General features: G+C 50.4%; 1 protein-coding gene across 4 annotated transcripts in view; it reads left to right on the top strand.

Moving 5' to 3' along the window:
- Positions 1-14,217, top strand: part of AP1S3 (adaptor related protein complex 1 subunit sigma 3) — a 252,787-nt gene that overhangs the window by 171,641 nt on the left and 66,929 nt on the right. The gene's annotated exons all lie outside the window — the stretch shown is intronic.

Genomic DNA, 14,217 nt, shown 5'->3' with positions numbered 1-14,217 from the left:
GCTGCAGTGCATGAGCACGGGCGCGCACGTCGCGCTTTACCGCGATTACTTTCACTTTCACGGCTGCTTTGATGTTTGATCGCGATCACTTACGCGGCCGCACGGCCGGTTTGATGTTCTCCCTGAGGCTTCAATAGATTGCAGCAGTTAAAACAAGCACTGACATAACCAATAGGTCTCACTTTTGGGACCTTGTAAGTGTTTAGTTATGCAACTGTTGCATGGCTAAACACTTATAAGGTCCCAAAGGCGAGACCTATTGGCTATGCCAATGCTTGTGTTCACTGCTCCCTGTCTAGGCCAGCGCCCCAAGGCTATAGTTGGCTGGGAAAGGCGGGTAGTAAGTGAATTGGCCTCGCTGAGGGCCTGTTAGCACCTTGGCTCCAGTGTCTTTCAGGCACTGGCGGAGGGGGGTTGGGGGCGGGGTGTATGTTTGCATAGGCCTTGCTGTAAGGCACTTTTCCATATCGGAAAATTGAGATTATGTAATTGTGGCGGGGTATCGGTGACAGAGTCGGCAACCAGACCAGGATGGTGTAAGGAAGGCTTTATTTTATACAACACTCTCTTTTGGCTGGATGTCCGTCGTGAGATTACAGAAGAGGAAGAGTCCGGCTTGCTCCGTCTTGGGGACTCCAGACTGAGAGGGGGGTCGTATTTCACCGTCTGGATCGCCCCTGTCTTTGCTACTTCTTCCGGGTCTCGTCACGGCTCCGGAGCGGTCGAACAATGATCCCCACGTGGGACGGCACAAAGAAAAAGGAGAAAGAAACCAAGGATTAGGACGGTCGTCCTGCACTCTATCAAAAGGGTCCGTGAGTGAGGGAAACCGAGTGCTCAGGTTATTCTATTGCTTCCTTAGTGTAAGCGGGTGCCAGTGCTCAGTGAAGGGAGGGGGTTGCAGGACCAAGCAGTATATACAACCAATATCTCGGTACGAGCTCTCACAGGGGCGGCGGTGTCCTTCTTCCCACCCAGCCCGCTACCCGTCCCCGTACCTGTTCAAGCCACGCTCCTACCCTGGGAACGTGGCGGGTGGCTCGAGGAGTCGTTGGCCTTTTGGCTTGTCGGGGTCTTCTCCAGTTGTCCTCTCTTTGAGCGCGTCGATCTCTCCTCCTGTCCACTCCTCACGGTTCTTCTTTCGTCTCCACTCCAACTCTACTTCCACCTCCAGGGAAACGCCGTCTGTCTCCTTCCGGGATTCCGCTATCTTTGTACAACCCACCAACGTGACGTCAGCAGGGGCAGGAGTTTCGTCGTGCTGAAAGGATGAGTTAAAGCAACCTCGTTCCGTTTCTTGAGTCCAGTCTTGTGATTGATACGGGTACCACTCGTCCGTCGTGCAGGGTACCTCCGGTCGCTGTAGGGGAAGAGAAGGGGGCAAAAGATCGCCTTTTGAACAATGGTTCCATGAAGCCGCTGGTGACTCAGGTATGTCCTCCGCCCCGTCACACTCCTCCCCCCCCCTGGCTTCTCCCGATCGGGGAGAGGGAAGACCCTGGACAAATAGTCGGCGTTCCCGTTGTCTTTCCCCTTCCTATGTTGCACCGAAAAGGCATATGGCTGTAAGGAGAGGAACCAGCGTAGAATCCGGGGATTCTGGCTCCTATTGTTATATATCCATTGAAGAGGGGCATGATCTGTGTATAGAATGAACGGTTTGCCTTCTAAATAATACTGTAACTTGTCCACCGCCCACTTTATGGCTAGGCATTCTCGTTCTATTGTAGGGTACTTGGCCTCCCTTGGGAATAGCTTACGGCTGATGAACAGTACCGGGTGTTCCAAGCCGTCCTCCCACTCCTGCGATAATTCCGCCCCCTATACCCAGATCGGATGCATCAGTGGCGAGGATAAAGGGTTTGGAAAAATTGGGCGATAGCAAGACCGGCTGAGTGGTGATAGTGTTTTTCAGTTCTGCGAACGCTTGCAAAGCATCTGGGCTGGGATGTAGAAGGTCCCGCGGTCTCACTCCCTTGCGAAGAAGATCGGTAAGGGGGGGGGCGGCTATGTCGGCAAATCGGGGGATAAACCTACGGTAGTACCCTATAAGCCCTAGGAACGCTCTCAGGTCTCTTTTGGAGCTAGGAAAAGGAGCCCCCCTCAATGGCCCGTACTTTGGTGTTTTGGGGGGTGATGGTACCATCCCCTAATATGAAACCCAAGTAATTCACCCGGTGGAATGCTGCTCGGGACTTCTTGGCATTTATATGCAGGCCTGCTTGCTGTAAGGCGGTAAGGATTGTCTGTAAGTGTGTCAAGTGCGCTTCCCAGGTGTTGCTGTATATGACGATGTCATCCAGGTACGCCGAACTGAATGTGGGATATGGTTGCAAAATAGTGTTCATGAGGCGCTGGAATGTGGCAGGTGCCCCGTGAAGACCGAAGGGGAGCACCGTAAATTCGAACAACCCTTCGTCTGTTATAAAGGCCGTTTTCTTTCGGTCTGTTTCTCTGAGGGGCCCCTGCCAGTACCCCTTGGTGAGATCCAGTGTAGTGATAAACGCCGCTTCTCCAAGATTTTCTATTAACTCGTCTACCCGAGGAATAGGGTAGGCGTCGAACGAGGAGATGGCGTTCAGGGCTCTAAAGTCCATACAAAACCGCCTTGATCCATCCGGTTTAGGGACCATTACTATAGGTGATGCCCAGTCGCTTTTTGAGGGTCGGATAACTCCGAGTCGCAGCATGTCTCTTACTTCCCTTTTTATGGCCTCTCGTCGAGCTGCCGGAATTCTGTAGGGTTTTTGCTTTACCCTTTTCCCGGGATGGGTTTCGATGTTATGCTCCACTAATGTCGTTTTCCCGGGTAGATCCGAGAAGATCTCCCCGAACGGGAATAACGTCTTGCTCAGGTCTCTTTTCCGCTGTTCCGAGAGGTCGTCGTTGATGATCAACTCGTTTAACGTTGAACGCTCTTTCTGGGGGGTGGGTATGAGTAAGTTCATGCCTTTTTGGAGGGGGTCCTATCCACTTCTTTAGCAGGTTTATGTGATACGTCTGTACTTTGTTCGCAGACAACTTTAGTCGGTACGTGGTGTCGCCTACCGTGTCCACGATCTCGTAGGGACCCTTCCACTCATTCTTGCCTTTGCTGGCGCTGGGAGGAAGTAGGAGTAAGGCCCAATCCCCTACTTTTAATCTCCGAAGCTTTGTCCCACGGTTGTAGTATTTCTTTTGCTTCACCCTCTGTTGTTCCAGGTTAGAATACGCTAGGGTTCGTAACCTCCCGAGTTTGGACCTGAGCTGCTGGGTATATTCGAGTAGTGACTTCTGCTCTTGTTCCCCTTCGGTTTCCCAGGCGTCTTTGGTCATTTCTAGTAAGGACCTCGGTTGTCGCCCATACAATAGTTCGAAGGCCGAACACCCCAAACTGCTCTGCTTCTGGGCCCTCAACACATACAAAGCCAATGGCAGCAGTCGATCCCATTCGGAACCTTCGGCAGAGAGCATCTTTTTTAAGGTGGTTTTTAACGTCTGGTTGTACCTCTCGACGAGACCATCAGTTTGTGGGTGATAGACTGAGGTCCGCAGGTGATGTATGTCCAGTGTTTTGCATACTTTCTTCATCAATTTGGACGTGAATGGAGTGCCTTGGTCGGTTAGAACCTCTTTTGGAAAACCGACCCTGGAACAAAGCTCGACGAACTTCTCGGCGATGTGAGCCGTCGTCTGAGTCCTCAAAGGGAAAGCCTCGATGAATCGTGTCGCGTAGTCGACTATTACGAGTGCATATACGTGGCCCCTCGAGGACTTTGGCAGCGGTCCCATTAAGTCCATACCCACTCTTTCAAATGGACGTCCGACGGCGGGTAGGGGTTGTAGCGGCGCTGCAGGGGGTCGGTGTACATTCTGTCTTTGGCAAATCTCGCACTTTGTGCAGTAATCTTGAACATCTTTATATATCCCTCGCCAGTAAAAATACCGTAGGATACTGTCGGTAGTTTTTTCTTTTCCGCGGTGTCCGGCGGTGAGGTGGGTATGGGCAAAGAAGAGCACTTGTTTGCGGAAAGACACAGGTACCAACAACTGGGGGTTCCCTCCCTCTGCCCCCTCCCGATACAGCAGTTCTTTTGTTATTATGAATCTGGGGTATTTTTTTGACTCCTGATTTTGGGAAACATGGGCGCTCTCCCAGGCGTTAAACAGTGTGGAGTCATTGGCCTGCGCAAAACGGAAACTACGGTCTAGAACCCAAGGCTCAGGAGACAGGAGAGCAGCCATTGTCTCGGGGCCAGTCGACCGGGGGGGGGGGGGGGGAGACATTGACCATTTAAACAGGGACATAAACCCCGGATTATCCACCCCCAGTATCACATCCTCGGGTAGGGAATCCACCACCCCCACCTTCACTGTACACGGGTCCTTATCAAGGGGTGTCATGGTTACCTGTGCGAGAGGGTAGGGCCTAACATCCCCGTGTACACATCGGATGTGAACCACTGCGCCCTGGACGTATTGATTGGGGAGGACTAGCCTTCTCTGTTCTACAGATTGCCTGCACCCCGAATCTAATAGGGCCTTTACTATCAAACCGTTCATTCTTAGACTCACATAAAAGGAGGTCCCCATTTCGGCTGAATACAGTACAGTTCTGGGGAGATAGCCAACCTCCATGGGTTCTTCGGTTGATTTTTTCCTGGGACACAGTCGGGCAATGTGACCCCATTCTCCGCATTCAAAACACTGGGGCCCCCGGGCAGGAGGCCCATCTATCCTCACAGGCCTGGGTCGGGGAGGTTCATGCATCGGCTTCGGTTTTCTTTCTATTTTGAGGGGGGTCTGTCCTTTTGAGCCTTTGTCACCGTCCCATCCCAATGTCTTTGGTTGTGCTCTAGCGTAATTCACTGCCATTTCGATGGCTTGGTCCAGTGAAAGTCCAGGGTGCTGTTTCAGCCATCTCTGGGAGGCATACGGCAAGGCCTCCATAAACTGCTCCATGTAGATTTTTGTCATCACCTCCTCCTTGGTGCTGGAGGCCGGCCTTAGCCATTTGTCTGCGGCCATCTTAAGTCGAAAGAACAGGGTTTTGGGGTTCTCGCCTGGTGTGCCTCGTTCCCTCCTGAACCTGAGGCGATAGGCCTCACCATCGAGGCCAAGGTGATCCAAAATGACCTCTTTGATTGTCTGATAGGGTGCATTTCCTGTAGGGTTAGCCACCTGGTAGGCGAACTGTGCCTCCCCTGATAACAGCGGAGCCAAAAAGAAAGGCCACTTCGCTTCAGGCCAACCCAACACTCTTGCGGCCCTCTCAAAATTCATTAAGAAGACGTCGGGATCTTCCCCTTGCATATACTTCTGCAAGGCTATCCCTGACGGATTAGGAACGGGTAGCGGCCGATTCTCCAGGGGTGTGGTGATGGTCGCGACCGGGCCGGCCTTCTGCAGACTCTCCATGTGTGCCGTGATGGTGTTCTGAAAAAGATCCCGGTCGGCTTGAGCCGACGTCATCTGTCTCTGCACTGCCCATTCCAACTTCTCTTGTCCCTTTATGAGGTGTTGGATGAGGGCGTCCATCTCTTTCGTACAGACGGACTGTGATGACGATCTCACTTCTGACACCAGTTGTGGCGGGGTATCGGTGACAGTCGGCAACCAGACCAGGATGGTGTAAGGAAGGCTTTATTTTATACAACACTCTCTTTTGGCGGGATGTCCGTCGTGAGATTACAGAAGAGGAAGAGTCCGGCTTGCTCCGTCTTGGGGACTCCAGACTGAGAGGGGGGTCGTATTTCACCGTCTGGATCTCCCCTGTCTTTGCTACTTCTTCCGGGTCTCGTCACGGCTCCAGAGCGGTCGAACAATGATCCCCACGTGGGACGGCACAAAGAAAAAGGAGAAAGAAACCAAGGAATAGGACGGTCGTCCTGCACTCTATCAAAAGGGACTGTGAGTGAGGGAAACCGAGTGCTCAGGTGATTCTATTGCTTCCTTAGTGTAAGTGGGTGCCAGTGCTCAGTGAAGGGAGGGGGTTGCAGGACCAAGCAATATATACAACCAATATCTCGGTACGGGCTCTCACAGGGGCGGCGGTGTCCTTCTTCCCACCCAGCCCGCTACCCGTCCCCGTACCTGTTCGAGCCACGCTCCTCCCCTGGGAACGTGGCGGGGAGGCTCGAGGAGTCATTGGCCTCCTGGCTTGTCGAGGTCTTCTCCAGTCGTCCTCTCTTCGAGCGCGTCGATCTCTCCTCCTGTCCACTCCTCACGGTTCTTCTTTCGCCTCCACTCCAACTCTCCTTCCACCTCCAGGGAAACGCCGTCCGTCTCCTTCCGGGATTCCGCTATCTTTGTACAACCCACCAACGTGACGTCAGCAGGGGGAGGAGTTTCGTCGTGCTGAAAGGCTGAGTTAAAGGAACCTCGTTCCGTTTCTTGAGTCCAGTCTTGTGATTGATACGGGTACCACTCGTCCGTCGTGCAGGGTACCTCCGGCCGCTGTAGGGGAAGAGAAGGGGGCAAAAGATCGCCTTTTGATCAATGGTTCCATGAAGCCGCTGGTGACTCGGGTATGTCCTCCGCCCCGTCACAGTAATGGTAGGGTCAGAGCTGCCGAATGAGGAACTATGGAAATAGGTTTGAGTCCCTGCTTCAGCTCAACATCATGTGACTCTGGGCAAATGACTTCATTGCGTAAGGCCTAAAATAATAATGAATTTGATCTTCTGTAATGTAACTGGTGCTTATGTAATCTCTGCCCTTGGGCCTAGTTCACCCTACATAAATAAAACTACAATAAAAAAGAACCCTTTGTTTGCTCATGTTTTAAGAGGCTGCAGCATAATAATGAGCGGAATATTTATACAATAATACAAAAGTCTGTATTCCTTCTTAACATGGCTTTTCTTCCTTTGTTTAGTTTTAACCATCAGTCACGGGTCATTAAAGCAGCGTTACACCACATTTTAAACTGCTTTCACCTTATGTTTACTGTTTAAACTTTAAAGTGCATATCCATCAGAGTAGAAAGTATCAGCTTTAGGTGATTTTCTTCATTTTTATACCAGTAAGAACATTCGAATACTGGCAATGCCGGTAAAAAAATGGCCAGGTGGCAAACAGAGCCAGATCAGGAGTTATGCCCTGTGGGCCACTTTATTTCACCTCGCCCGGCCAAAATACAGTGCTTCTAGTTCTCACCCATGTTTCTGGCTCTATGAGCTTTAAAATACATGATTTTTCAAATATGTGTCTAAGAATGAGCCCAGTGAGATTTGCTGTTTCAAAAATAGACGTGATCCAAGAATGTGGGCCACTTTTTTGTTGGTGTTATATTCAGAAGCCCACAATACAAGTCCTTTGAATATTTGCTTGTTTAAATATGTAACTAGCCACTCTTCCTGCTCTAGTGTGCAGTCATCTATCAACCCCCAAAAAACAGTGTGACTCACTGACAACCGGGATCTAGCCCAAATTGTGATGACCTCCTTGAAATGCTATCTTATAGAAGGTGACTTCATCATTTTTAAGTTGATGACCCCTGGACTTGAGAAGAATTGTGGATGAAAGGGATAATACAATCTATTCCATCAAAATTGACAACCTGCTTTCAACTGGGCACAAACTTTATCTACCTTTCTCAAAACTGCCAACCTGGGCATCCCTAACTACTATTATCGCTTCGTTGTCGGCGCAGGTTCAACGTACCTGATTCCAGCCACAATCTTGCTTGAGGACACGGAGGGGCTGAACGGTCACCTGAGGCCCCGCCCCCTGCCACCGGGGAAACCTACAACTGCTGCTCGCGCCTCCCGCTTCGCGGGAGACGCTTCGTTGTCGGCGCAGGTTCAACGTACCTGATTCCAGCCACAATCTTGCTTGAGGACACGGAGGGGCTGAACGGTCACCTGAGGCCCCGCCCCCTGCCACCGGGGAAACCTACAACTGCTGCTCGCGCCTCCCGCTTCGCGGGAGACGCTTCGTTGTCGGCGCAGGTTCAACGTACCTGATTCCAGCCACAATCTTGCTTCAGGACACGGAGGGGCTGAACGGTCACCTGAGGCCCCGCCCCCTGCCACCGGGGAAACCTACAACTGCTGCTCGCGCCTCCCGCTTCGCGGGAGACGCTTCGTTGTCGGCGCAGGTTCAACGTACCTGATTCCAGCCACAATCTTGCTTCAGGACACGGAGGGGCTGAACGGTCACCTGAGGCCCCGCCCCCTGCCACCGGGGAAACCTACAACTGCTGCTCGCGCCTCCCGCTTCGCGGGAGACGCTTCGTTGTCGGCGCAGGTTCAACGTACCTGATTCCAGCCACAATCTTGCTTCAGGACACGGAGGGGCTGAACGGTCACCTGAGGCCCCGCCCCCTGCCACCGGGGAAACCTACAACTGCTGCTTGCGCCTCCCGCTTTGCGGGACGCGCGCGGGCGGCGCCGGGCAAAGGGCGGGCCGTCTGTGGCCGTCAGGGCCGGATGAGGCCGGGCTGGGCCCCTTCCCTAACATTCTCCCTCTTGTACATGCTCGGACACAGGTACTTTGGCCGGTGAGATCCGTTATCACTGCAGTGATTTGACTTTGAATCTTGGTGGGGCTTATTGGTTGTTTTGTAGGTTACTTGTACCATTACATTAGGTCTGCAGTAGGTCCTAGCCCTTTGTTGCCACACGCGCATATTGTCTTGAGCGCCATTTATTTTATACCTCGCGAGGACTTGGTTTTATGTATTCAATTTTTTAGCAATTTTGGTTTTATCACATATTTTATCTTTTCTTGTGCATCTTACCAGCTTCTAATATATTTGTGCGGGTTGATTATGGGGAAGAGGAAAGTCATGGAGGGAGGCGGTGTCGCTGGCATAAAAAAAAGGGAAAAAAGCTAAAAAGAATTTGCATGCTGGTCTTAACTGTGTCCTGGAAAGAATCGAGGGAATCGTTAATGACTGCGAGGAGGCACTTGGGGATGACATTCAAAAAGATATAGGAAACGTGGATCAGAGGGATGGTAAAACATGTAATAAATCACGCAGGAAAACCATCCCCACAATGTTTCTTAACCAGTTTAGCAGCGACAAGTCCACGCTAGCTCCCTCATCGGTTACACACGACCACCTTGCGGATGCCGTTTTGCCCAGTCCTCTATCCCCTCCATCAGAACCAGGGCTGGTGCAGCAACAAGCCCAGGTATCTCCCACTTCCACTCCCATTCTATGCTCAAATAGATTTTCTCCACTTGCTCTACACACCAGCATTACCACTATAGCGGCCCCAGAGGAACCTATGACATCAATTCCAAGTGAAAGGCCAGCTGTCGGCACACAGGCAGGGTATTCTGAGCCGGCTCTGTTGGTTAGGATTAAGAAGTTGGAGGATATGGTTGCACTATTGACCGCAAGACTGGATAGTCTAGCCCAGGGCCACGTTCCTTCAACTTCTACCTCCCTCGCTTTTCCATCACGGGAGGCCTCTGCACTCACTGGGAGGGATACACAGGGGCTCACTAACCACACGCTAAATACCTGTTCAACCTCATCCCAAGATCAAAGAACGAGGGGGCTTGCTAAGATGAAGGCCACTAACGACAAGGCTGGTTCTTATGCTGACATCACGAGAGGTGAGCCTCGATCTGTGGTACCTGAAACTAGATCTATGCCATTGGATCATCACACCCACATTACATCCTCGTTGCCCCGAGCACCCATTGTACCACCCCCCTATAGAACCACCTTTGGCCCTCGCCCGCTCCATCGACCCATTAGGACCAAGGTGTACATGACCAACGTTCCTAAACTAACCAGCCGAGGGGGTTATGAGTGTAGGGATTCACTACTCAATAAAGCCATTCATTGGTTGCGTTATGTAAGGGGGTGCAGATCCATTATTCAAGACGATCTGTCTAGAGTAAATAGGATTTCCAGGGCAGATGCTCAGGCGGACTGCCTTGAGATCGAACTCAGTGATCCCTCCCTAGCAGAAAACCTCCTACTACTGGAACTCAGGACATCTCCGCCGGAGTCTTCCTCGATTCAGATCCATTCCTCCCCTTCTTGGTCATTCCTGCACGAGTCCGGTGACTCAGGTCTTAGACAGGTCGATTGACTGACCAATAACCATTTAGATAACCCTTCTCCTGTCTCGGAATGCCTTCATCAAGTGGTCAATTCAGTTTTAGTTCACTCTTTGCCCATGGATCCGGGTGAGGCTAGTAGTGTTACTTTGGCTCCCCCTCAACCACCAAGTGAAGCCAATGTCTTATGTGAGGTGGTGGATGTAAATAAAGACATTTCCCTTAATTGTTTAAGATCACTGCACCTTTTATCCTGGAACATTGCGGGTCTGGATAAAAATCTCGCCGACCCCCTTTGGAATGATTTTATCAATAAATTTGATATCCTTTTATTCCAGGAGACATGGAGCCTAGTCCCCCCTCTACAGGTCAGGTTACACTACCTTCCACGTCCCTGCCAGTAGATCATCCAGAGGCAGGCCCTCGGGGGGACTCCTTGCTTGGGTCAACATCCACTTGAATTGGTCCGTTAGAAATCTTGCATCTCCTTCCCAGGATATTCTCCACATCTCTATTATTGGGCCAGACTGCAAAGCTGGCCTGGAGATTTTTAATGTATATGCCAGAGGAACCCCGGGCGGACAAGCAAGTCCCATTATATCAACCTTGGATACTGAGCTTACGGCCATCACCTCCGCAGCAGGCATAATCGTCGCAGGAGACCTAAACTGTACCTTTGAGCCACTCTGCAACGAGGACATCCAGGGCACAAGGGATCTGGATGCCAAGTGGGAAATTCCCTGCCTAGGCCTCCCTCCAATAAAGAAATGGTCTCCTAGTGCCATACAAATTAACGCCCTGACTCTAGAGCATAATCTGAGGGCGACCAATGGCAGAACTAAATCTGATTTAATGGGAGCCCCTACTTTCACCAGAACCAAGGTGCCCTCGCGTATTGATTATATATTGCTGGATGTTGGCTCTTGGGGCGACCTTATAGACATGGAAGTGGTCCAAAGATGCGAAAGTGACCACAATCCCCTGTCCATGCACTTTCTGTGTAACCCTGCATTTATTTCTACCGAGCTTGCCAGTACCAAGACCACTCGGATGAGGGAAATTGTTCCCTCCAACTGCAATCGGCGCCTTAGATGGCATAAGGTAGCCGAAAGCGGATTGTCACTGGAGGGCATTAGGAAGATCATTAATGATAACATCTCATTACTCAATGACGTTCCCGATATTCTCCCCTCTCCTACGTACTCCTCTGAGTTTAAGGAAATATACCTCTCAACTGTGGACAATGTAAGTGAGTTCTTCCAGGCTAAAATATCTCGGGGCTGTAAGCGCCCACCTCCTAAGGGCGAAAACCCATGGTACCCCAACGAGTGCAGAACACAGAGGCAGGACCTCTCGAAAGCCCTAAAAACCAAGGTCCAGAGCAACATCTTGACTGCAAGGAAATTATACTATAGGTCCATTGCTTCAGCCAAACGAGCTTGGGAAGAAGCTCACTGGCAAGAACTTAAATCTGCGGCCCAGCTGAAGGACGCAACATTATTTTGGGATCTTATTAATGTTGGCACAAGGAGGGGGGCTGATCCATTACCGAACCATATCTCGGGGCGAGACTGGTTCGAGCATTTTCAGAAATTATACTTGGGTGACACAGGGTGCACTCCGCACGAGCAAGGGTATGATCTAGAGCCCCCATTGGCCCCATCTGTGAATGAGCATTTTGGCCTCAATGAGGTTCTCACAGCTATCGCTTCAATTGCGCCCGGTAAAGCAGCCGGTCCTGACGGCCTCCCGGGTGATCTCATGATTCATGAGAGAAACCTTTGGGCACAATTTATCTGTAGATCCCTAAACCTCATAGCAATTGGCCACCCTGTACCCGATTGATGGAAAGGGGCTGAGGTGGTGACCATCTACAAGAAGGGGGATAGAGAGGATCCTGCCAATTATAGACCGATTAGTTTGATCGATGTCATTCAAAAAATAGTTGGCAGGGTCCTCTTAACACGGTTGAAGGGATGGTTGGATGAGGAGGGTGTTCTGTCCCACTTCCAGGCCGGATTTAGATGTGGTGTTGGCACAATGGACCAGGTATTTAGACTCTGCCTGATCCATTGGAAAACAGTAACCATCGAGAAGGGTAGCCTGTATTTGGACTTTATAGATTTAAAAACAGCTTTCGATCTGTTCCCCCGCTCCAAGCTCTGGCAAGTCTTGCTCGATCTTGGAATTCCTCCCTTGATCTTGTCTCTTGTTAAGCGCCTGCATGAAGACAACTTCCCCAGAGTAAGGTGGGGGGGGCAGGGCCAGCTCACCGAGAAAATAGTTGTCCAGAGAGGAGTACGCCAGGGTTGCGTTTTGGCGCCGACCCTGTTCTCTCTCTATATAAATGGGGTGGCGGACCATTTGAGGGAGGACGCGGCCGATGCCCCAACCCTGTGCGGGGAAAAAACACCAACTCTATTATTTGCGGACGACACCCTCCTGGTCTCCAAGAGCCCTATGGGCCTGCAAAAACTCCTTGATCGCTTCACCTCGTTCTGTGTAGCCAGAGGCTTGGTTATTAACATAGCTAAAACCAAGCTAATGGCTTTGGCACCATCTAAAAGTTTCAGAAACAAATTTAACCTGAATGACAGCCCGCTGAAGTTAGTTGAGGCCTTTGATTATCTTGGGGTTAGGATGAACAATAAACTAAAATGGTCACCCCATCTGACCAAAATGGTCCTGAACCACAAACGGATTTCTGGGGCCATAGCGAGGCACCAGAGACTCTCCTACAGTCGACCTGTAGCCCCAGCCATTAAAGTATATGAGGGTAAGGCTTTGCCTGGGTGCTTATATGGGGCGGAACTCTGGGGGTTCGATAATCTATCTGAATTAGTAAAATCAGAAAACAAATTTTTTCGTGACCTAGTCTCGCTCCCCCCATCCACCCCTCTAACTCCTCTCCGTTACGACCTTGGGAGACACCCAATTAATGAAGTGGCGAGGCTGCGCCCTCTGTTATACTGGACCCGGCTTATGAGATCTTCTGACCTATGCCATTATGCATCCGGTCTAAAGGAACTGATAAGTTTGGGCGCAGGCCATAAGGTTGGTTGGGTGTCCAATTTGAAGAAATTAGTGGTCGAAATTGGTCTGGGCCAGGCTTGGGAGAGCCAGATGCCCCCGCCCAAACCTCTAGTGAAAAGGCTTTACTGGGACTGGATTTCCGCCATGACCAATAAAAATCATAATGGCATTCTGTCGGAGAGATTCTTGGATGTTAAGCCCACTCTAAGATTGGAACCCTTCCTTGACCTCATTGAGTCCCCGGGGGATAGAGTGCTCTACCTGAAACTCAGGTATGGCACACTTCCCCTTCGAGATTTCCAGAATGGTTGGAGCGGCCAATCGGGAAATAATGAGGGCTGCCCGGGCTGTGCTTGCCCTACGGAATCTACAGCACATTTTATCTTTGCTTGTAGGGCATACAGCCAAGTGAGGTCCAGGTGGCTAAAACCAGTTTGTTCTAATTTGGGCTGCTCATCCCATCGGGTGGCCTTACGCATTTTGACTTATGAGACGCTAATCCCAAGTGTTACCTGTGGTACAGCAAAGTTTTTAGGACATGCTTGGAGGATAAGGCAAAGGCTCGTTAAGGGAAAATCAGCTTAACAAACTGTTGTGAGTTTTGTCTACCAAGCTCTCTTGTCCTGGATGGGTTTTTAATCATACTGCTATGTGGTTTTTATGTATGTATTATCCATGGCTTGATCCATTTTTTAGCTTTGTCTTTAGTTCTGCTTCCTTTTTACATCCATCTAAGAGAACAAGAAAACTGACCATTTGCTGATATGAATTTTTCTGGTCTTTTGATTATCAACTGTGATGCATTTTTGTACTTTTAAGATTGATGTTTTATTAATCGAATAAAGTGAATTGAATTGAACTACTATTATCCTGGACAAACCATGCGCTCATCCATTTTACCGTGCACAGTTTTCCTCAAAAAAAGGTTGCAATAACACCCTTCCTTCCCATCCTGGATAACCTAATAAAATTGACAAGCCTATGTCATCCTTTTCGGACTTGCTGATGAGTTGCTCTACCCTAGAAGGCCTCTCCATAATCCTTGAGCACCCTTTCCATATGCTGTGCTGGATGAGCTTGCCCTTCTTACAAATAGAAGCTTCGATCATCCAGATGCAACAAATTGCTCTCTGATGTAGAAAGTGTCACCTCCTTTCTGACAGAATTGCTTGTCACATGTAT

The sequence above is a fragment of the Triturus cristatus genome, chromosome 11, assembly GCF_964204655.1.
Source record: "Triturus cristatus chromosome 11, aTriCri1.1, whole genome shotgun sequence".
Taxonomy (NCBI): domain Eukaryota; kingdom Metazoa; phylum Chordata; class Amphibia; order Caudata; family Salamandridae; genus Triturus; species Triturus cristatus.
The sequence above is the reverse complement of the archived record's forward strand: the minus strand, read 5'-3'. Positions and strand labels throughout refer to the sequence as shown.